This window comes from Schistocerca piceifrons, chromosome 11 (assembly GCF_021461385.2).
Source record: "Schistocerca piceifrons isolate TAMUIC-IGC-003096 chromosome 11, iqSchPice1.1, whole genome shotgun sequence".
Lineage (NCBI taxonomy): Eukaryota > Metazoa > Arthropoda > Insecta > Orthoptera > Acrididae > Schistocerca > Schistocerca piceifrons.
The window spans coordinates 51,601,222-51,627,019 of NC_060148.1; the positions used below are offsets into that span (position 1 = coordinate 51,601,222).

At 43.5% G+C, this 25,798-nt stretch overlaps 1 long non-coding RNA gene across 1 annotated transcript; it reads right to left on the bottom strand.

Annotated features, from left to right (window-relative positions):
• Positions 1-1,444: 1,444 nt before the first annotated feature.
• Positions 1,445-25,478, bottom strand: LOC124720530. Its single transcript, XR_007006186.1, has 3 exons — positions 25,318-25,478; positions 13,549-13,575; positions 1,445-1,581 (listed from the first exon to the last, which is right to left on the bottom strand). It is a non-coding gene; the product is annotated as an uncharacterized LOC124720530 (long non-coding RNA).
• Positions 25,479-25,798: the final 320 nt, after the last annotated feature.

Consider the following 25,798-nt stretch of genomic DNA (forward strand, 5'->3'; position numbering starts at 1 on the left):
CAAAAGTGTCCGGACACCTGGCTAAAAATGACTTACAAGTTCATGGCGCCCTCCATAGGTTATGCTGGAATTCAGTATGATGTTGCCCCACCTTTATCCTTGATGACAGCTTCCACTCTCGCAGGCATACGTTCAATCAGGTGCTGGAATGTTTCCTGGAGAATGGCAGCCCATTCTTCGCGAAGTGCTGCACTGAGGAGAGGTATCGATGTCGGTAGGTGAGGCCTGGCACGAAGTCGGCGTTCGAAAACATACGAACGGTGTTCTGTAGGATTCAGGTCAGAGCTCTGTGCAGGCCAGTCCATTACAGGGACGTTATTGTCGTGTAACCACTCCGCCACAGGCCGTGCATTTTGAACAGGTGCTCGATCGTGTCGAGAGATGCAGTCACCATTCCCGAATTTATCTTCAACAGCGGGAAGCTAGAAGGTGCTTAAAACATCAGTGTAGGCCTGTGCTGTGACAGTACCACAGGAAACAACAAGGGATGCAAGCCGCCTCCATGAAAAACACGACCACACCATAACACCACAGCCTCTGAATTTTACTGTTGGCACTACACACGCTGGCAGATGACGTCCACCGGGCATTCGCCATACCCACACCCTGCCATCGGATCGCCACATTGTGTACCGTGATTCGTCACTCCACACAACGTTTTTCCACTGTTCAATCGTGAAATGTTTACGCTCCTTACACCAAGTGAGGCGTCGTTTGGCATTTACCGGCGTGATGTGTGGCTTATGAGCAGCCACTCCCGCGTGTCATAGTACTTGCAGTGCATCCTGATGCAGTTTGGAATTCCGGTGTGGTGGTCTGGATGTACGTCTGCCTACAACACAGTACGATCCTCTTCAACTGTCGGTGGTCTCTGTCAGTCAGCAGACGAGATCGGCCTGTACGCTTTTGTGCTGTACGTGTCCCTTCACGTTTCCACTTCACTATCACATCGGAAACAGTGGACCTACGGATGTTTAGGAGTGTGGAAATCTCGCATACAGACGTATGACACAAGTGACTCCCAATCACCTGACAACGTTCAAAGTCCGTGAGTTCCGCAGAGCGCCCCATTCTGCTCTCTCACGATGTCTAATGACTACTGAGGTCGCTGATATGGAGTACCTGGCAGTAGGTGGCAGGACAGTGCATATGTGAAAAACAATGCAATATGGAAAATGTATGTTTTTGTGGGTGTCCGGATACTTTTGATGTCATAGTGTATCGTCCAATGTTTGGAAAGAAAGAGATCTTATAAACCTGTCAGAATCTTTTTCAATGCGTATATATACCTTCATAAACACACTGTAAACTGCATGATGGACATATCAATTATATTAAATTTTACAAATCTTTACGGTGTTTGGAATCCGTAGGACATTTTATGGACTGTGAATTTAAATATCGTGGCTTGTGGGATTGGAGCAGCACGGAAAACAATGGAGACTATCAACTTTTATTTATTGTAAAGCGAATACACTGTAGTTCCTTACTTCAGCTGTACATAAGATGCTACGCTAGGCCACTATCCGTGCACAACCTTTGCTGAAGTACCTGCTGATCACCCTCGGCCCCACGCAGAACCTGTAAACAACGTAAGCATCAGCATTTACAATGACGAATATGTAGCAACTTTTCCCCTAATACAACAACGGATATTGGTATGGATTTTAAAAGTCAAAACTGTTAAGTTCGGGCACATATGCTGTTACTACCAAAAAAATTCTGTACCAGAGAATTAAGCGACATTGAGGTCGCAGCCATGATCACATCCATTTGAGTCTCCGCCGTGGCATCTAGACTCAACTTGCGATGTAACGGGCGAGTTGTGGCGCCCTGGAAATATTACATGGCCGGAGTTGGGACGGCCGCACAGGATGCTCGTCAAAGCCGCGGCCCGGCAGCAGCCACGTGGTCCCAAACGTTAGCTTAGCTACCGCGTATGCTTCACAGCGGCCGGTCCAGCCGCGTGGCTGGGAATTTCTTGGTGACGCTCTGCGCTGGGAGGGCCAAAGATGGCGCACTTCGTGAAACCTTAATGGCAGACATCTCACAGTTCGTATAGAAATTAATAGTAGCCAGATGAATCATGACACGTCAAAGAGATACATGTACATTACTATTATTTGCACGTCGATTCTGATGGTGTGATCGGATTTTCAATATCTTTATTAGTTTAAAGTTCAGTACTGACCGTAAATTATACACGTAACACCCAGTAACGAATTTCCAAAATATAAATGCTTCTTCCGAATTTGTCGATCGCCGTGTCTTTAGAATGGTGTGAGTGTAAACCTAAATTGGTATGATTTACAGGCACGTAACTTGAATAGTACATGAGTTAATGGAGGTCAAAGTGGCCGATTACTATCGATCGCGTCAGGTCATAAGTACACCACAGTTACACAAATAAACGGTATCAGCATGCTTATAAATATATTTACTCACTTATGTCTTTGTTTATATCCAATATATACTATTCATGAAGAAATTGCTTAAATATTTACTGTGGTTTAGGAAGCACATAGACATTAGGCTACTGGCCTACCTTTTGTTGCTATTACTTTGATATACGTTTATTTAATTTGTTTATGTATCTAATAATGTGTGTTAGAGCGTGTTTATGGTCCAGCCGTAGGAATATTTATTTAATTTCAAGTATTTAAATGTAAAGCCAGTATTTCGCACGTGCTTAAATATGTGTGTGTGTGCGTTGGTTTGCAGACATGGCTCGAGCGCTCGTGGATGGGGAGACTGGATGGGGGCGTCGTCTCCGGAGAGGACACGGGGCAGCTGGTGAAGGGTGCGGCGCGAGGGACGGTCGCACGGGAGACGGCAGTTCGGAACAGGACGGCGACGGGCGCGTAGTTGTGGCAAAGACTGGGAGAGTGTGGAGCGGTCTGCGCTTGGTCACGAGAGATAGAAATATTCCGTAGTGCCCACTTGTGCACTTGTGAGATTTCCGTGCCTTCTACAGTGAAGACGTAGTATGCGCTTAGAAGTGAGTATCTCGCGAGCTATGTCGTTGTTCGTAACTAATTACGTGCAGTAGGAATCTATTGTTTCCCTGTTATTCAACTTATATTTTATTTAATTGCTGGACCAACGACACCAGTAAGTGTTTTGCAGAAATAAACCGCATTCTCAAAAGTACTTCTACTATCGTACTCATCATTTAAAGTCGTTAAAATAGTACCTGCAGTTTTTATTTAATTGCAGTCTTTCATTTATAAATTTATATGTTACTTTCATAATTCGCAATTACCGAGTGATAGAAACCTTCGACCATTCGATTCATGTGTGTATTCTTGTAGTATACTGTAGACTCAGCAGTATGTGGCGAGCAATGCGGCAACTACGTATCCCAGCCCCTGGACAACGAAACCGGCCTAAACTTTTAATATTTCAACTCTGAGTCGGAGGGCGCGTAGTTGAGGGCCACCAACATCATTTCATTTCATACTGTGGGCATGTTTCCCTGAAACAGGACAGAGCCGATTTACTACTTTTTTTAATTTTTTTATTCATCAGTCTTCTTACTGGTTTAGTGCGGCCCGCCACGAATTGCTCTCCTGTGCTAACCTCCTCATCTCAGAGTAGCACTTGCAACCTACATCCTCAATAATTTCCTGGATGTATTTCAATCTCAGTTCTCCTCTACAGTTTTTGTCCTCTAGTACCGTGCAAGTCATTCCCTTATCTCTTAACAGATGCCCTCTCGTCCTGTCCCTTTTTCTTCTCAGTGTTTTCCACATATTCCTTTCCTCTCCAATTCTGTGCAGAACCTTCTCGTTCCTTATCTTATCACTGCACCTAATTTTCGGCACTCGCCTGTAGCACCACGTCCCAAATGCTTCGATTCTGTTCTGTTCCGGTTTTCCCACAGCCCATGTTTCACTACCATACAACGCTGTGCTCCTAACGTACATTCTCAGAAATTTCTTCCTCGAATTAAGGCCTATGTTTGGTTCTAGTAGACTTCTCTTGGTCAGGAATGCCCTTTCTGCCAGTGTTAATCTGCTTTTGATGTCCTCCTTGCTCCGTACGTCATTGGTTAGTTTGCTGCCTAGGTAGCAGAATTCCTTAATTTCATTTACTTTGTGACCATCAATCCTGGTGTTAAGTTTCTCGCTGTTCTCATTTCTGCTACTTCTCGCTACATTTGTCTTTCTTCGACTTACTTTCAGTCCATATTCTGTACTCATTAGACTGCTCATTCCATTCAACAGATCCTGTAACTTTTCTTCACTTTCACTCAGGATAGCAACGTAATCAGCGAATCGCATCATTGATACCCTTTCACTGTAATCCTAATCCTGAACCTTTCTTTTATTTCCATCATGTCTTCTTTGATATACAGTTGGGATGAAAGACTACATCCATGTCTTACACCCTTTTTAATCCAAGCACTTCGTTCTTGGTCGTCGGCTTTTATTATTCCCTCTTGGCACTTGGCACTGTTGTATATTACCTTTCTCTCCTGCCGGTTCTAGGTGCTTCAGTCCGGAACCGCGCTGCTGCTACGGTCGCAGGTTAGAATCCTGCCTCGGGCATAGATGTGTGTGATGTCCTTAGGTTAGTTAGGTTTAAATGGTTCAAATGGTTCAAATGGCTCTGAGCACTATGGGACTCAACTGCTGAGGTCATTAGTCCCCTAGAACTTAGAACTAGTTAAACCTAACTAACCTAAGGACAACACAAACATCCATGCCCGAGGCAGGATTCGAACCTGCGACCGTAGCGGTCTTGCGGTTCCAGACTGCAGCGCCTTTAACCGCACGGCCACTTCGGCCGGCTGGTTTAAGTGGTTCTAAGTCTAGGGGACTGATGACATCCGATGTTAAGTCCCATAATGCTTAGAGCAGTTTGAACCTTCTCTCATTTTCCTCAGAATTTCGAACATCTTACATCCGTATCGACAAATCCTGCGAAAATATCTTGATTTTTCTTTAGTCTTGCTTCCATTATCAACCGCAACGTCAAAATTGCCTCTCTGGTGCCTTTACCTTTCCTAAAGCCAAACTGATTGTCATCTAACATATTCTCAATTTTCTTTTCCATTCTCCTGCATGTTGGCAGCAACATAGGATGCATGAGCTGTCAAAATGATTGTGCTACAATTCTCATATTTGCTAGCTCTTGTATTTTGCGGAATTGTGTGAGTGATATTTTTCCAAACTGGGAAGAGGCAGTTGAGCTTGAGAATGTGATTAAATAACCGACGAAATGTCAACAGTGTAGGAGTTTGAGTGTAGAATGTCAGAAGTCTGAATGTGGTAGGGATGTTGGAAAGTCTAAAACTACAAATGCAAAGGCTCAGTCTAGACGTAGTGGAGGTCAGTGTAGTGAGATGGAGAGAAGATGTCTCCTGGTCAGACGAATGAAGGCTAATATTAACACTAGCATAAAATTGTGTAGGCAGAAAGTAAGCTACTGTGCGCAGTTGAATGCTGGGATCTGTCGGAATTACGTTTTCGTGGAGATACATTGAGTCTCGAGGATAGAAGCCGAGACAATGAATTAAAATTTATGCCACGGCTGGGACTTGAACCGCGGTTTCCCACATGAGGTACGGGCAGTATTTCTCCGTTATATACAAAGCTGGGGTGCTACTTCAATATCGGAGAGCCTCAGCAATACCGACGACTTAAGGAAGGGAAAATTAAAATGGACTGAAGTTTGTGTTAGGGAGGGCATTGAACTATGGTTAACTGTGCACCTGGAGTAGACACCATCGACGTGAGTAACACATCTGCATAGTAAGCTGGAGATCTGGATTCAAGTCCCGGCTTTAGCAAAAATTTTAATTCATTACTTCAGCTTCTGTCTTTATCAGTGGTAGGAGTTTCACAACAGGCTCGATGCTAATAGAACATCAGCAACATTTATTAGAGTATACATGCTAACATCACATGCAGAAGATGAAGATATAGAAAGAGTAAATGAAAATATTGAATAGGTAATGCAGTGTGTAAACGCGCTCAAAATATAATAATTAAGGGCGACTGAGAAGCAAGAGGAACCGTAGAAATATAAGAGAGATTGAGGGGAAAATGTTGGTTCAGTAGTAGGAATGAGAGACTAGAAAGACTAATTGAATTCTGCAATAGTTTTCAGATAGTAATACCTGGAACACTGCTCAAAAATAACGAGCGGATATTCTTGGAAAATACCCAGACGCACAGTCGAGACAGCATTTCGAAATCAGATACTGGATTGCAAGATGTACCCAGGAGCAGATGTAGACTTAGAACACAAATACGTAAGGATGAAGAGTAGTCTGACTTTACGAGAATCGTCCAGAAGATCCAACGAGGAAAAAAGTGGAATACTGAACCAATGACTAATGATTAGATACGACTGAAGGACTCTAAGGTTGCAAATATTTCGATAATGAATACCAGGATAAGCCGTTCAGTTGAAGAGGAACTGGCCTCTCTAGAAGGGGCAATCACAGAAGTGATGGCCTCTTCTAGAGACTGATAAAGGTACAAGGAAGGTAATACTAGGAAATCTCGAGTGACAGAAGAAATACTACAGCAGATCGATGAATGAAAGAAAGAATATAAACACTCAGGAAATGACAGGAATACAGCAGTGAAAGTCACTTGGTAATGAAATAAGCAGGAAATGCATGGATACCAAGACGAAGTGGATGCATGAGAAATGGAAAGAAGTCGCAAAAGAACTTGTCGTCGAAAAGACTGATTCATCATTTTCAAAGACAAATACAAACGCAGATGGAATAAAAAGGAAAGGCGTCAACACAAACACGGCAGGAAGAATTCCACGGTCAAATGCCGAGGAGTTAGCGGGCAGGTGGAAATACTACGTAAAGGCTCCTGTGCAGAAGTGGACATGTCTCATGATGTGATAGAAAAAATGGAAGTCGATATGGAACACGTGAACCCATCTTCTCTAGAACCTGTGGTCTAGGGGTAGCGACTTTGACTAGTAGTCAAAACGTCTTCCATTACTTTTTCAAAACCAGCCACTATATAAATTTCGCTTAGAAATCATCAGCAAAGTTGGCCGAAGACTTCTGGCATAACAAGTCACCCTCACCCAACCAATGGCCTTGTCAAAACTGACGGAGTAGCGCACAGAGGTTCAGGGCACTCGCTTGCCCATTGGGTGGGAAAATGCCCCCCAAAAGGCGGACCATTGGCGATGATCAACAGCATGAGGATTCAGAAAGAAATGGAAACCACTGGGCAAAAGACGCCTGATGTATATCTGCAGGACATGTGACTTTTAACTGCAAAAGTCTCATCATGACCTCTACATTGGCGCCAAGATTCTGAACTAGTCCGCCGATCGGACTTCTAGGAGGGGACTGCCAAGAGGTAGGTCACCACAAGGAAAAAAAAAAGATAAAATCAACGAACGAGTAACATTGTTCGAGTCGAGGAGAGTAATGTAAGAACTCTGAATGGGTCACAGGGGTGAAACGGAAAGAAGGTAAGGATTTCTGGTCAGGTGAATACATGATAATAGAACAACAGCAGAATACTGTGTAAAGGGAGAAGGATTATGCGTAAATAAGAAAGTAGGGCAGGAAGTGAGCTACTGTGAACTGTTCGGTGATAGGGTTGTTCTCATCCGTTTTGACAGCAAATCAATATCGACAGCGATAGTTTATGTATAAATACCTACGTCGCAATCGAAAAATGAGTATACAGAGGCTGTATAATTATAAGGATATTGAAGGAGTAATTCAGTGTGTAAAGGGAGATGAAAATATAAGAAACATAGGGGATTGGAATATGTTTGTAGGGGAAGGAGTACAAGAAAGGTTTACTAGCGAATATAGGATAGACAGTAACAATGAGAGATGGGAAAGACTAATTGAGATCTGCAATAAATTTCAGACGGTGACAGCGAATACTCTTTTCAACGTTCACAAAAGGAGGAGGTGCACTTGGAAAAGATCCAGATACATGAAAAGATTCCAGCTGTATTACATCATGGTCGGACAGAGATTCCAAAATCAAACTGAATTGTGAGTCATACCCAGGAGCAGATATGGACTTATATCATAATTTAGTAACAGTGAAGAGTCGACAGAGGTTTAGGAGATTCGTACAGAAGAGTCTGAGCGGAAGGAAGTGGGATATGATACACTCAGGAGTGATGACACTCGTCTGAAGTTCGCTATGGAGGCGGGTACTGTGATAAGGAACATTACAGCACGCAGTTCAGTTGAAGAGGAGTGGACATCTTTAAAAACGGCAATCTCACATGTTGCACAGTCAGACATAGGTACAAGGAAGGTAACTACGATGAAACCTTGGGTAACAGAAGAAATAATTCGATTGACAAACGAAAGGAGGAAGTACAAAGCTGTTCATGGAAAGACAGGAATCCATACATACTTTAAAAATGGACGTACATATATATGTATGTTCCACATACCCACCAAAATAGTGGACCGATGCCAACCAAACTTTGCACACATACAAGATATTGCCTTGAGATAATCTCTGTAGGGCTAAGAAACACCTACCTGTCAAAGAGATACGTGTGAAAAAGAAGTGTAGCTCGTTAGGCGCGAATATCCATTCTTTATTCACCAGTATTTCAGAATGGGAACAGTTAACGACTTCGAAGAAACATGACACATAATTTCAAACCTTTCTCAAACCTTTCTCAAACATTTTCTCGCTGTAATGATGAAAGTAAAAAGTTGGTAGCTTACTACATTTTCCCTATTCACGCTGAAAAAGTGCCACCTGAATCATGACGTTTCAACCTTAGTAACTGTTTACTACTACCGCTATTCGCAACACACGTCCCAAATAATAAACACGCATGCTGTTGAAAGTACCTACAAAAATGTATAATTTAGGACACGCCGTTGACGAGATATGACGTCAAATACAAAGATGAGAGACAAACTGTCGCATCATGCACGACATTTTAAGTTATTATTTTTATCCTATTAACTCTACTCGCAACACATTTCGCAGACAGTATGTACATATGTCACCGAATATAACTACAGAAATACACCGCCGAAAGAAAAAAAGAAATCGCTCCCCCAAGAAACACTTGTGCGACGTAAGCGAAAGTTGGTTCAAATGGCTCTGAGCACTATGGGACCTAACATCTCAGGTGATGAGTCCACTAGACTTAGAACTACTTAAAGCTAACTAACCTAAGGACATCACACACATACATGCCCGAGGCAGGATTCGAACCTGCGAGCGTAGCGGTCGCGTGGTTCCAGACTGAAGCGCCTAGAACCGCTCGTCCACACTGGCCGGCTAAACGAAAGTTTAAGCCGTGCTTAGACATCTGAACAATAACGTCTATTCGGATTTCGGACCGAACGAGATGGCATATTAGTTAGCACACTGGACTCGCATTCGGGAGGACGACGGTTCAAACCCGCGTCCAGCCATCCTGATTCAGGTTTCCCATGATTTCCCTAAATGCTATGGAAGGATGTTGAAAATTAGGAGGACTGATAAGATACGGAATGGGGAGCGGAGAAGATTATATGGAAAACATTTACAAAAAGAAGAGATGTGATGATGGCTCATGTGTTAAGAATCAAGGAATATCTTCTATGATGCTTGAAGGAATTACAGAGTATGAAAATCGTAGGGAAAGACAGAGATTGGAATATACGGAAAGAACAATTGAGGACGGAGGGCGCATCTGCTGCTCTGGGGCGAAAAGTTGGCACAGGAGGGGGAACCGTTGCGGCCACTGGAAAACCTGTAGGGACATTGATCAACGAAAAAAAAATGGCGATTTATAAGATAGTTGGCCTTTTTAACTGGCATTCTTGCTTACTTCTGCCAATAGAAAGTGTGTCTGATATTCAAATGACAGGAAAGAGAGCGTTGACTACTGAATATATTTGAATTTCCATTGACATTCGCAATCAAAGTTCATCATAAAACCTGTACTGAAGCTGTGTTTCGTTGTCTTCTGCTACCAGACAGTGCTACAGTTTGTCCCATGTTTATACAGAAAAGACGTACAGGAACGTCTTCATGTTCTTACATGTTTCTTCCCCCCACATTAGTTTAGGTATGTAGTTAGTATTTATCGAATACTTTTATGGAAGTAAACTATATCCCTCAAGGAGATGTTTCAACTGTGACGTGGTTTCTGATGGCTATAACTAACAATACCTCAATGAACTGTTCGGGCGCTTTAGTTGCGGAGAGTTTTCCAGTTTTCAATACATCTTTCACAATTGCAGCAAGTACGCACCAACTGCAGATGACTAGAGAGGTGGGCACACAGACCTGGCTGGATTCAAGTAATTGTCAGAAAATAAACTGCATGTGTTGCTTGTTAACAGTTCCCGTCATCCTTTCCGTCTTCCAGAACTGAAACTGAGGGACATCATTTTAAATTTGAAGGCGTCGGTGAGGTACATGGGCATCCATTTCCATCAGGCGTTCACATGCCTGCGACATCTGAGGAGCTTTTGCCCTCGATCCATCAGAGCCCTTGGAATTTTAAAGCGTGCAGCACACAGAGTTTGGGAAGAAGATCGAGCAGGCCTGATCCAGTTTTAAAGAGCGTTTGTCTGGTCCCAGCTTCATGATGGATCTCCGATGATCAGACCTTCTAGGCCGTCATATTTGGAGGTCCACTGGGTGGGCATTAGACTGGCAACTGGTGCATTTAGAGCCTCTTCACCGAAGCTCGCCAGCCACCCCTTCTAATCTGACGGCAGCTGCTCGCCGTAACACATCCCCATGGATGAGGTCGCTAATGCAATCCTGTGCAGTGGCGCTTGACCTGGTGGTAAGGCAGTTTGGATTCTGGTGGCGGAAAAAGTTTTTACTGCCGGTATTTGGGTGACGAGGGGAGGAGAGGTGGTGGCGTAAAGCTCCTGGTCACCAGGCTCTACGCCAGTGTTCGCGTTTGAATACCAAAGCTGTCTGCAGTGTCTCACGAAGTGGGGGCATGCAACACTGTTGATGGTGGTTTGTCTGCTGGATGGGGATGTTCAGCCTGGTGGCCCCCTTTGTGTCAATCATGAGGAGAAGGCCATGTGCCAGCACTGGCTTTCACCCTCTCCTTTCCCCTGTCATCATCATACAACACAAAGATCACACTACACACACACACACACACACACACACACACACACACACACACACACACAATACCTACATGGAATATTACAAATATTGTAATGGATCACGTTGTAAATAAAAAGAAAACAAAGAAGCTACTCACGGTGCAACAAGCTTACAAAATGTCTTGTAAAATCTAATTGCCAGCATACCATACTAAATCTCTCCCACTCACAGAGTGGCTTTTCAATAATCGTCTGTGAGCAGTGGGACCATTTGGGAACCGAACAAAGAGCTGTATTTTAAAAGTGGTTGTGGCGAATACTAAGCCTTACAACACAGGTGGAGTAATTCCCCACTATATTATGTTTAGAAGGCATTACTTATTTTAAATTTGATTTTAAAGATCGTAATTTTTTTGGTATATTTGCTAACGTCTTACATGAACACATGAATTTTAAGATTGTTTACTGGGTGCTCAGTGGTTTTCTCTGATTGTGTCCTCAGAGTCTGCCTACCAGATGCTTTCACAATCCATCATGCTGAGCTATAGGATATTTGGAAGGCTCTGTGTCGTATGAGATGATACAAAGGAAACATGTTTCTAAACTGATCCAATACCCTTAGTGCTCTACAGGCATGTAGGTGAAAATGTTTCGTAAAATATACGAACTGCATTTCTCTTGCAGCCACATTGTGGATAGGTGGTGGTGTTCTGCCAGGTACCTGGGCTGGAAACCAGCAGGTAGATATAGAGGTGAAGGAGGCCTGTAGGGAGTGGCAGTTGGGGAAAGCATCATTCCCTTGGAACCCGTGAACTCACCGTTGAGCCAGAAGGTCAGGCGTGAATGGGAAGGTGAGTGGCTTGTCACTTGTCACCGTACTGGACGTTGCTCTTTGTGGGTGGCGTTTTCTCCGTAGAAAGTTCCAGCCATTTCTGAAATTCGTTGAACTGTCCAGATTACACTCTAAGCTGTTAGGTTGAAGGAGTTTCAGAGTGGTGTCTCATCCCTTACCAGTCCAACCTTCAGTCAGCTGCAATTCCTGCTGCTCCATTTAAAATCTTTCATTGTACCTTTCCTCTTTTAGTTGACTGCTTTACAAATCATGATTTCGTACATCATAGTGTCTCTTTCTCTCTCTCTCTCGCTATGTGTGTGTGTGTGTGAATTCCTATGGGACCAAACTGGTGAGGTCCCTAGACTTACACACTACTTAAACTATGTTAATAACAACACACATACCCACGGCTGAGGGAGGACTCGAAACTCTAGTGGGAAGGGCTGCATAATTCGGGACATGGCACCTCTAAGTGGGCGGCCCACACAGAGTGGAAATAATGTAAAACATATTGTGACTGTGTATTGGAAACTTGGAGTTTCAATAGAGACTAGCAACTGTCACAGAAAACCCTTACGTAAAATGTTGCCTGCGAATTCCCAACTGCGTCTTATGTAGAAAGTAATATCAATAGCTGGGTTGGATTGTTTGGTGGAAGAGACCAGACAGCGAGGTCATCGGTCTCATCGGATTAGGGAAGGAAATCGGCTGTAGCCTTTCAAAGAAACCATCCAGGGATTTGCCTGGAGTGATTTAGGGAAATCACGGCAAACCTAAATCAGGATGGCCGGGCCCGGGATTGAACCGTCGTCCTCCCGAATGCGAGTCCAGTGTGCTAACCACTGCGGCACTTTGCTGGGATCAATAGCTGGCAATGCTGGGACGCAGTGGGGTGGGGGATTACTCTATCAAGGAATCCAACAACTCTTCCACAGAAGGGAGAAATGTCTCTTTTCATCTCCTTTCAAAGAGCATCAAACTAACATTCAGCCCAACAGTCACATCTGTGACTATTTTCTAATAAAACACTAGAACAAGCATTAAAGATTTAATTTAGTAATTGCCAACTTCTTGCTTCTTTTCAGAGTCTGTGGTAATTCTGTCCATTTTGTAACGAGAATTCTTTAAGAATAGCAATTGTCATGATGTTAACAGTTCTTTTGTATTATTTATTACAGCATAATTCTTGTACAATCATCATGTCCAGCGTACTGGGTGAGTACTGTTCTGGAATGAGACCTCAGGTAGAAGGACAAAACGATGGACCAAGACATTCTGAAGTAATGATTCAGTAGACATACATAAAAATTTTTGAAGTCAGTTGAGCCGGCCGCGGTGACTGAGCGGTTCTAGGCGCTTCAGTCCGGAACCGAGCGACTGCTACGGCCGCAGATTCGAATCCTGCCTCGGGCATGGATGTGTGTGATAGGTTAGTTAGGTTTAAGTAGTTCTAAGTCCTAGGGGACTCATGACCTCAGATGTTAAGTCCCATAGTGCTCAGAGCTATTTGAACCATTTGATGCCAGTTGATTACATGGCATGCTCATTGAAACTGTATTTTGATATAACATCTCACATAATAAATAATGCTGTAAAAACACTGTTGCACAACTGAGAACATATCCGCAACAACAACAAAAAGTTTGGTTATGTGGACAATACATACCTCCTAAAGGTGGCTTGAATCCCAGAGCTGCAGAAAGAAAAGTAGTGTAAATATATAAAGTCAACAGAGTCTGTTTTTAATAAATATAAATGTACAAAAGTAAATGAGATAAGTGCAGGAGAATAGTATAGCTCTAAGTTTCTTCAGCAATGGCAGTCGCTTGTATACAATAGACACATATCTAAATCATGAAGCAAAAAAGAAAACTTTCTACTGATGGTTTAAAAACTTAATTTCAGACAAATTTCATATAACGATGTTGTTATTGCGTAATTTTTATCAGTCCTAGGAATCTGCATAGCAACAAATAAAATGAAAACAAAATTATATCAATAAAACACACTCATCACAGTGCCTATGTGAACAATCAAAACAGGTTTCTATAGCACTCTGGCGTGTTCCTTTCCCTGTTTTGCCAGTCGGAACTAGTTATTCACTTTCAATGCCTTTGAAGTTTATAGGAGATTACAGTGAAATCTGTCTTAGTTTTATTTCTTTTGAGTTCAGCTGTCACAAGGCATCTCTTGAATTTCATTCATATAAGATTTTCAGACTCATCCAAAGTAACCCTAAATATTGGAAGATATCATTTAAAAAGTCTGCGAGATTTATAAAAATATGTGAGACAAGATGATACCTTAGTTTTAAACGGTCCAACTTAATTTCCTTTTACCCCTCTCTTAAATTAAGTTTCATTTATATAAGTAATAGGCTAAAATTGTAAATTCTGTTCTATTTTCATTTGTTCTGACTGCAGCAACATACACAGAAGCAAGTTTATGTTTCATTTATAATAATATTTAGCTGTAAGTCACGAATCACTTTATCTGTGTTTGGGAGGTATAGTTGTCATCTGTCAGTGGCTTAGGAAGCCAAAAGGTTGTTCCTTATTTAACAAATAACATTTTGAAGAACATTAGGAAAATTTTCCCTAGTTACAATTAAAAAAATGAAATTATTCCAAAGCTAATTACTAAAGATATTAACGATTTAATGATGTAAAGATAAATAAGGTACACTTTACACTAACTGCGAATAAAGTAAAGTCTTGCATTCAGAATAAGATAGATTCTTGAGTAGAGATGCAATGAGCATTCTGGGACAAAACCTGTCACAGTGTTTGCTGCCTTTATTTGTATATGACATTGCATTCCAAGATAGTGGAATCGAAGATGGCAAGGCAGGAAATTAAAAAAAATCCAAGACAGGGCAACTACTGAAATATCCAAGATGATGGAACTACCTCACTTCTCCAAATTTTAAAATCATGGGAAATTTAAGAAGCCTACTTATGACAGAGAGAAATTCAAAAAGCCCAGGCTTGCATGTGCTGCCCTATTTTGGATGCGCTCAGTATACCCAAATGGTATGTATATTGCCAATACATTTAGGGGCAGTGTTATGGAACAGTGTCTCCCATAACTGCCCTGTAATCTAATTAATAACCCATTCATCAAATTAGACTACAAATTTCGAGCGATAAATTTAAGTACACAAGGAACTGAAACAAATGCCAGCGATTGTGATTCTAATAAGTTCTTCATTATTGCAAGTCTATGCTGTGACTGATATGTGTAACGTTTCTATGTAAGCTGGGTCTGCTGGATGGCTGTGGGAAGTCGAGAACCGCATTGCAAAAATAGCAAGTGGTTCACAAAACTTTTTTTCGCTGAAAGGGACAGAATGCAGCCAGGTACACACTGGGAAGCAGCTGCAGCGTGGGACAGATGTGGGACGCCTTGCGTGGTCACTGCATGGCCAGCCGGGAGAAATCTGCGTTCTGTAAATTCCATTGTGAGAAGGAGCAAAAAGAATAACATTTAAAAATAAAGAGGTTTGTGAAGGGTTGGGGAAAAAAATGAAGCAGACAGAAGTACCCACTGGATCCAAAGGAGTCCAGCAATAACTTATGTTGAAATTTAGGGGCAGATATTCGTAGGCACCTGCTACAGGTGTCGAATACTAAAACCTACGACACTTAGAATCCTTTCTACTGTCAGTTGCCATCAGATAATAGAGTGCTGTTGTCATACTGAATACTAGCTCTCGGAAGCTAAGTAAGGTTTCGCTACTCTTGTGGAAGATGCAGTTTTACAATAGGACCTGGTTAGCGATATTATACGGCTCATCGTCTGACGCTTATTGTTTCACGAAACCGTGAACAGTAAACGTTTTTGTTTAATGATCCAGGATTGTATCGCCCATCTGAGGGAAGACGAAACCAACTACTCAGTGTTTGAACAAGATGACGCTACTGCTAACACAGCTTACAACACACTATGCGTCTAATGGAAGAGTTTTTTGGCGAAATTTTCATCTCAAAGAACCTATGGCAGCCTCGCTCCTCGGAGTTTACGCCAACAGACTTTTTTCTTCGGGGAATAGCATGTAGTGTACCGCAATCACCCATGCTTGATTCGAGATTTAAACATTGAAATAACTTCATACATGACAAGCATATCATAATCAGATGGACGGAAAGGGATTCCCAATAAAAATAGGCGGGTTGACTCGTGGATGTCATTCCCAACATAGTGTACATAGTAACCGCACAGTTACTTTCTGAGCACCCATACAAGCAGTGGCACTCAAGACACATATTATATACTCGTTACAGAGGAAATGTTGAGGCAGAAGAAATCCTGACCTCTGCCGCATTCGAGCAACGAAAAAATTCATAGGTGACAAAAAAAAATTTCTATCAATGCTGGGGTTCTAAACCGGGTCTTCCGTTTAGCAGGAAGATGCATAAACTAAGTACGCTACCTTGACATAGCAGTTAGACTCAACTGCGCAGACTACACAAGTGTGCTACCCGTGCTACATCCATATTCCTGTTCGCCGCACAGCCAGCCGCGGTGGCCGAGCAGTTATAGGCGCTTCAGTCCGGAACCGCGCTGCTGCTACGGACGCAGCTTCGAATCCTGCTTCGGGCAGGGATGTGTGTGATGTCCTTAGGTTAGTTAGGTTTAAGTAGTTGTAAGTCTAGGGGACTGACGACCTCAGATGTTAAGTCCCATGGTGCTCAGAGCCATCTGAACCATCATTCGCCGCACACTACCAAAGTTGCGTCCCCTGGCCCTCTTCCCTCTTTTCGCTCATCGCATCGCACAAAGTCCCTTGCAAGGGCGGGTGAGGAGTGCTCTGCACTGAATGATGATGTTAGCCCTGACGACGCATATACACTGCTGAGCCAAAAGGTTATGACCTGCTGCTTGATAGCCTGTTTGTCCGTCTTTTGAACGAAATACATCACTGATTTCGAGTAACAGGGTTCCGACGTTTTGCAAATCTGGAAATTTGTGGTAAGTTCCTATGGGACCAAACTGCTGAGGTCATCGGTCCGTAGGCTTACACGCTACTTAATCTATCTAAAACTAATTTATGCTAAGGACAACACGCACACACCCATGCCCAAGGGGGGACTCGAACCTCCGAGGCCGGCAGCCATGCGAACCGTGGCAAGGCGCCTGAGACCGCACGGCTACCCCGCGTGGCCCCGACGGTTCGTTGGCACAGCTCATGTAATTCGCATAAATAATGGGCCGCTGATTTGCTTACGCAGTGATGGCACCAGATAGCGACTCTGTTGGCTACCGTAGGATTTACATCAGACGCATTTGGTCGCCGAGACATCACCGTGAGTTCACTACATTGCTCCTCAAACCACTGTAGCACGGTTCTCGCTCCGATACACGGACCATTATACTCCTGAAAGATGACATCGCCGTCGGAGAACACGCCGAGCATGAAGGAATGGCCGGCCAGAGTGGCCGAGCAGTTCTAGGCGCTACAGTCTGGAACCGCGCGACCGCTACGGTCGCAGGTTCGAATCCTGCCTCGGGCAGGGATGTGTGTGATGTCCTTAGGTTAGCTAGGTTTAAGTGGTTCTAAGTTCTAGGGGACTGATGACCTCAGAATTCCCATAGTGCTCAGAGCCATTTGAACCATGAAGGGATGCAGACAGTATACAACTGTCAATGTGTCTCCGATTACTACCACAGGTGCCACGCAAGTGCAGGAGAATGTCTCCCACACCATAACACTGCTCCCACCAGCCAGTGTCAGTGGGTCGCTGCACGTTTGAAGCCGCCGTTCACCTCGATGACGACCATCGACCTACTGTAGCAAAAATGTGGTTCACCCGAAGAGCCGACACTTTTCGATTGATCGACGGTCGTACCCCGATGGTCCTGTGCCCACTGCAACCGTAAGTAACGGTGTCGTTGCCTCAACATGTGAACACTTGGGGGTGGTGAGCTGCGGAGCTCCGTGCTGAGGAATGCACGATGAGAGGTGTGCTCCGGAACACTCGTGCGTGCACCAGCACTGTGCTCTTTCGGCAGAGGTGCCACAGATCACCATCCGTGCTACTCCACATAGCAGAGAAGCCTCCGAGCCCAACGTCCTGTGAAGAATAGTGGACGTCTAACCATTCAGCGCCTAATAGTAGTTTCACAGTCGAACCCCTTCCCGCAGATGCTCACGACAGTAGCACGTGAACATTCGACCGTCTCCGCCGTTTTAGAGATACTGGTTCACAGGTTCTGCGTAATAATAATCTGCCATTTGTCGAAGTCGCTTATCTCGGTGGATTTCGCCATGTGCAGCCCGTATCTCCGCCGTCCGTGGCTGCTCCACTTACGCACTTTCATCACTGCGTCACAGGCCCGCAGCGCCACCAGGCGGCGTCCAGCGACGCGGTGGGCAGTCATCGTAATGTTTCGGCTTATCGCTGTATATCTGTATAACTGGTGCCTGTTTTTTCGGACATGTCGGGAAGAAAAGACACCACTCATACAAGTTGTAGATGTTTTTGAAGGCCTTTATGGTCAAAAACATCAGATGGTAGAGAGTGCCAAAATTAGCACTGTGCGATCTAGAACTAACGCTCAGCAATGAATACTTAGTTTTGTCTTATCTACTTTAGCAGTCCAGGCTAATATTGACAGTGCAAAATGACAGCTACTCCTCTCAGTGCACGCCTTATGAGGCACGAAAGTTGCTCCCCCGACTCTGCTTCAGTTTTGTACACTGAATACTCCGTGTAGCCACACGGGAAAAAAATACAATTAAGGGCAATATGGTTTATTCGTTTGGATGTTCACGTTACCAATTCTTGACGCAGAGACATAAGCAGTTTGCACGACGTGTGCCCACCTCTCTGCCCACTGAAGCCCTCGAGCCGCCTGCAGCACTCACTCACTCTGCACGGAGACGCTCACAACGCGACACTACAGAGCGCCCTGCCCTCTCCCACTCCTTTCGTACTCACAGGGCTCCAAGTTCAGTGTCTGGACGTAAATTTGCCGAGGTGCCACCACGCAGTTCTCAAACAAACAACACAAATTGGCTTTGATGGTGAGAAGACTTCCGAGTGTTGTTACCCAAACAGCATTTGACTAACTCAGCTTGTAGCTTAGTCGGATTTTCAATCATGAACACGAGAGTGGAATCTAGCTAGTAGCACACTTTTTTAAATGTAATATTTATCAACAAATGCGAACGTTAAGTAAGAAATAAAAGTAGCATCCTTTTATTGACGGTTACTAGATGTCTAAAAATGAATTTAAACTCCTTAGGAATATGCCAAAACGTATTTTATTCAATGAAAAAATTACGTATTTCAATAACACTAGTGAGTCTGTGAAAATGTTACTTTCTCATTATCTATCTGATGTATCGGCTTCGTATGCCATATTTCAATTTACTGTCAGTAGCAACGAATAACCAAAACGTTATTCTTATTAAACACTATAGTTCCATATCTGTCAATTAAGATTACACTTTGTTAATAAATATAGAAGTTTTTAAAAAAATTAAAAGATACAGGGTGACGCAGAAAAACGGGAACATTTCCACAATCCAATAAAACTAGAAGTGGTGAAGGAAATAAATTGCATTCATTGTAACTAAAACCTTTCAACTTTGACATTTAGGAAACATTGATGGCATTTATCATTTTTCAAAAATTACGTCCTTTAGATGGCGTCCTCCTGTTCGAATACATTCGTGAAATCTGCTGTTGAGATTCCTCATTGACCGCTGCAACATCTCAGCTGGCATACTGTGGATTGCATCCCAAATTCTCTGTTTTAACTCGTCCAGGGTTCTTGGTCGAGTCGCGTAGACTTTGCTCCTGAGGTTGCTCCACGAGAAAAATCACAAACGGATAGATCTGGCGATCTAGGAGGCCCGGGTATGTTAACGAATCGTGAGATCACACGGGAGCCAAACAATTCTCGCACGTATGCCACTGATTGCCGTGTAGTGTGTGATGTCGCTCCGTCCTGTTGGAACCAGACTTCTTGAACGTTTGCAAAGTTGTTCAATGCAGGTGTAACGAAAGTTCGTAACATCTCCGCGAACCGATCGGCGTTGGCAGTTATTGTGTTTCGTTGTTCATTTGCGAGACAATACGGTCCGATAATCCCACGTGATGAAACACCACGCCATATTGTCACTTTGGTAGCGTGTCAAGGGCGCTCATGAACGTCACTAGGATTTGTGTTCTCCCAGTAGCGGTAGTTCCGTTTGTTCACATTACTTGTGCCTCATCTGACGTCCACAACTTTTTTCACAAATTCATTGTCATTGTTTATTTTTGTTATCATTTGTTGACAGAATCCTAAGCGTAATCGGAAATCGTGGTCCTTAAATTGTTGCTCCATCTGTAGTTTGCACGGATGAAATTTTAAATGAAGATGAAGGATTCTGTGAACACTCTCCCGGGACACTCCAATCGCTGCTTCTTGCTTACGAATTGACGCTGTGGGCTCCGTAAGACAGACTCGCGTTCAACATCAGTGTTCGCTGGAGAACGCACACTTCTTGGTCGTCCTGTTGGTTTCTTTTTGAGGGCAGATCCAGTGTCTTCAAAGTTATTAATCCAACATTTTATCGCGTCTTTCGAGGGAACGACATCATGACATCCTAAATTACAAAAACTTCGAAACTTCCTCTGCGCCGCCACCAAACTACCATTGTTTTTATAAAACATTTTTATGGCTAACGCACGCTGTTGTCCGATCCACTGACGCACGATTAGTGAAATGGCGAAATGTTTACTGGCTGTCTGTCACGAACCCGCAGTGCTGCCACGTGCGCATGGCTGCCACTACTCATTTCAAACTTTCCCGCTATTCTGTGTCACCCTGTATTTATCTTACTAGCGAGATTCGAACCATCGAACGTACTAACGTGCTGAGAAACCGACGAATTCGTCGAAATAATGAAAATAGTTTTTAACTGCACTTGGGAGATCTGCTAATTGTGAAAGGTCATATTTCAGGATTCTTTGTCGTACTGTCTTAGAAAATTTATGTGCGTGCACTGAACTCCATCTGCTACAAGTGTGCACAAAATCGGAATCTGTGAGGACCCCTCGTCATTGTAGAATCCTCCTTTTACCACCAGCATAACTGTGACCTGAAGCCACTTTGGCGCGAAAAACTCTTAATAATTACCTGACAGGTCTTTCACTGGAAACTGTCCTCAGAAACATTGATAAATTATTTCTTTGGTATTGTGTGACGTCATCACAAGTACAATCAGTGCCTTCCCCGTACTATCTGCACTGCCAAAGGAGTCTGTTACCTCAGCAACAAACCACCTCTGTCGCTCGCTAATGGGCGATCGTTGTCGAAATCCACACGCTGTGTGGAAAGGCCACATCACAGAAGAATTTCAGTGTTCCTACCCTGGAAGCAAAAGAATCCCTTACGCGACTTGCCGTAAGATCAAACAAATCGTACTATCTTGCGTACATGGGCATGTTACAGCATGTCATGAAATGATTCCGTAGTATCCATCATTTTATTTCCTACTGAAAAAAGTTTTTGGGCGGTATTACGTTAGTGTAGCATCTGTACGAGGCTAATCCGCAAACTAAGGTTACAAAAATTTTTTAAGGTGCAAAAAATTTAATTTGTCATAACAAAATTTAGATGCATTGTAGTACAGGTGTTGCATTATTTTTTCACGCGATCACCATTTATCTCTATACATTTTGTCATTCGTAGGACGAGTTTTTTGATTCCTTTGTCATAGACGTCTCCCAACGCCTTTTTCAGTCAGTTCTTCACTTAGATTTTCACATCGGCGTTGTCGGAAAAGTGTTTTCCAATAAGGTGTTTCTTCAATTTAGTGGCCGGCCGCTGTGGCCGAGCGGTTCTAGGCACTTCAGTCCGGAACCGCGCGGCTGCTACGGTCGCAGGTTCGAATCCTGCATCGGGCATGGATGTGTGTGATGTCCTTAGGTTAGTTATGTTTAAGTAGTTCTAAGTTCTAGGGGACTGATGACCTCAGATGTTAAGTCCCATAGTGCTCAGAGCCATTTTTGAGCGGTGTGCGGACGCGCGTTCTCATGGAGGAGACAATCTCTCGTTGTCAGCACGTCTGTTTTGTATGGCTCTGCGAAGTTTCTTCAAGGTCCCACAACATCTTCCAGCATTTATTGCCCCACCTATTAGCAAAAAATTAATCCGCGGAACTCTTTTCCTGTCCCAAAACACTGACAGGACGATTTTCCTTGCTATATCCTGGGTTGTGAATTTCTTGGCTATAATATTTCCGTTCATCTCCCTTTACAGACCCTCTATATACTTCATTTATCTTTCAGCTTTCCCTTCCTTGCTTAGGACTGGTTTTACATTTGAGCTCTTCATATTCATACATTTGCTTCCCTTTTCTCAAGAAGTATCTTTAAATTTACTGTAGGCGGAATCAATTTTTCCCCTAGTGAAACATTCCTACATTTGTCCTCTAGCCATTACTGTCAAACTCATTTTGAGAGACGTTTGTATTCCCCTTCGCTTGCTTTATTTACTGCATTTTTATATTTTCTTCCTTCATCAATTGAATTCAATATCTCTACTATGCCTTGTCTTTCGACCTATTTGACACTCTGCTGCCTTCTCTATTTCATCTCTTCTAGCTATCCATTTGTCTTCTACTGTATTCCTTTTCCCTGCCCTACTCAACCGCTGCGTAATGCTTCGTCTAAAAGAAGCAACCTCTAGTTTTTTCAACTTATCCATGTTCCGTCTTCTCAATTTCCTACCTTTTTGCAGTTTCTTCAGGTTTAATTTACAGTTCGCTACCAATAAATTGTGGTCAGAGTCCAATCTAACCCTGCAAAATTCGACCAGACGGCTTGCTCTTTCATTTATTTCCGTGAGTCGATATTCAATTTTTGCTTTTCTTCCTTTTCCTACTATCAAACTGCAGTCTCCCATCACAGTTAAATTAGTGTTTCCTTTAACTATCTGAATAATTTCTTTTATCTCATCATACATTTCTTCCGTCTCTCCATTAGCTACAGAGCTAGTTAGCATATAAACTTGTACAACTATTGTAGGTGTGGATTTAGAGCATATCTTGGCTACGTTAATGCGTTCACTATGCTGTTCCAGGTGGGTTATCTGCATTCCTATTTTCTTATTCATTATTACACCCACTCCTGCATTATCCCTTTGTGACTTTGTATTTAGAACCCTGTATTCATCTGACAGAAGTCCTGTTTCTCTTGACACCGAGCTTCGCTAAGTCCCGATATATCGAACTTCAACCTATCCGTTTTTAAAACCACTAACCTACCTGCCCGATTAAGGCATTTAACATTCCAGAGTCCTATCCGTAGAACGCCAGATTTGTTTTCCTTGGTGATGACGTCCTTCTGAGTAGTTCCTGCATGGAGATCCGAATGGGAGATTCTTTCATCCCCAGAAATTTTTACCCAACAAGAAGCTATCACCATTTAACCATAGAGTAGAGCTACATGCCAACGGGAAAATTACAGCTGCAGCTTCCCCTTGCTTTAGGCTGCTCGCAGTACGAGAACAGCAATGCCGTCTTGTTTAGCCAGATGAGTCAATCATCCAGACAGAGGCCCCTTCAACGACTGAAAAGGGTGCCGCCCCTGTTCAGGAGCCGTATGTTTGTCTGGCTTCTCGACAGGCATCACTCCATTGTTGTTGTACACACAGTACAGCTATGTACGGTTAAGGCAGACAAGCCACCCAAACCGACGGCAAGTCCGTGGTTCATGGGAAACATCGGAAACTATGAACGAAATTTTCGCTCTGCAGCGGAGTGTGCGCTGATATGAAATTTCCTGACAGTTAAAACTGTGTACCAGACGGAGATTCGAACAAAGGACCTTTGCCTTATGCGGACAAGTGCTCTGCACTTGGTATGAAACTTTCTGGCAGATTAAAACTATGTTGCCAGACTGAGATTAGAGCTCGGGACCTTTGCCTATCGCGGGCAATTGCTCTACCATACGAGCTAGCAAGCACGATTTACGACCAGCCCTCACAGCTTCAATTCTGCCAGTACCTCGTCTCCTAGGTTCCAAACTTCACAGGAGCTCTCCTGCAAACCTTGCAGAGTTAGCACTCCTGGGAGAAAGGATATTGCAGAGACATGGCTTAATCACAGACAGGTGGATGGTTCCAGAATGAAGTATTGACTCTACAGTGGAATATGCGCTCCTCTGAATCTTCCTGGCAGACTAAAACTGTATGCCAGACCGAGACTCGGGATCTTTGCCTTTCGTAGGCAAGTCCTCTGCCAGCTAACCTTCCTTCCAGGAGTGCTATTCCTGCATGGTTTCCAATAGAACTTTCGAAGGTATGAGACGACATATTGGCCAAACGGAAGCTGTGACGACGGGGTGTGAGCTATGCTTGGGTAGCTTAGCCAGTAGAGCACTTGCGCACGAAAGTCCAGTCTCGGCCTGATACACAGTTATAACCTGCCAGGAAGTTTCTAATCAGAGAAGACCTCTGCAGGGTGAAAATTTCCTTCTGAAAACATCTCACAGGCTGCGGCTAAGCCATGTCCCTAAAATATAATTTCTGAAGGAGTGCTAATTTTGCGAGGTTCGCAGGAGAAAAATGGTTCAAATGGCTTTAATCACTATGGGAACATCTGAGGTCATCAGTCCTCTAGACTTAGAACTACGTAAACCTAACTAACCTAAGGACGTCATACACATCCATGCCCGAGGTAGAATTCGAACCTGCGACCGTAGCAGGCGCGTGGTTCCGGACTGAAGGACCTAGAACCGCTCGGCCACAGCGGCCGGCACGCAGGAGAACGTGTGTGAAATTTGAATGGTAGGAGACGAGATGTTGGCACAATTGAAGCTGTGAGGACGGTGCATGAGTTGTGCTCGGGTAGCTCAGTTGGTAGAGCACTTGCCCACCAGAGGCAAAGGTCCGAGTTGGAGTCTCGGTCCGGCTCACAGTTTCATTGGAAACTATGGTTTAACCAACAGAAAACTCCAATATCGCTTCAGAACAAATTAGTGTATTTGCACGTGCTCTTTACGCTTATTTCTGTAACAATCCAGAAGAATTGTACTTGTTTCCCATTGCCATTACGAGAAGTTTTTTGTTGTCATGTTGTATGTGCTTGGAATGTACGAACATAAATTTGTTTACATCATTAGCTATACCACTCACATAAATGCAGCTGACTGCTGTGTATTACATCGAACTTCAAAGAGGAAACTCTCTCTCCCCAGGAGACAACGCCGAGGCAGGTTTGGCTTTAGCCGGTGGCAGTGACGGGAGGGCACTGTGTGCAGCCAGCTCTTTTTTGCTTCTCGGCTAAATGATTACGACTGAAACTTTTTCCACCCACAGGACTTTTACTTGCTACATCCACCTCTTCAATGCCTGCGAAGCCCTCGGTTGTGGAATTTCATAACTCTACTGAAACAATTACTCGTGATCATGTGTTACTCAAAGATCAAATCCTTACCTTGGAAAAATCCGACATCGTAGATATCGATGACCAGCTGCACACAAACTTGTCTTTTTCCATCCTTCAGACCCTTCATGTACAATTTATACTTCCCGTAAGGTAAGGCGACGAACTTTTTTAGGGTGATCGGTCGTGTTCAGTACCGATGCATGTAGTAGGTGCCCTGCCAACAGAGGTAGCGATGTAATTAGACAATACAGGTTTTGTGACTAAATCAAAATTTCAACTTGTAGGACTATTCTTTGTCGAGGTCTTTACTACCAGATGTAGCAGTCTGTTCCTGTTTTATTTCCTGCTCCTTTCATAACTTAGACACGCTTATTGCATTTTGGCCGTCATATATTGGCACATGTAAGTTAAGGAAATAACAAAGGATGTTGAAATTCACACTCTAATAGTTAACACAGCAATGAGTGAACATCCTGATACCTCTCAGCAATCAGTGGCGAATGACAAAGACAGGAACAGGAAAGTCGAA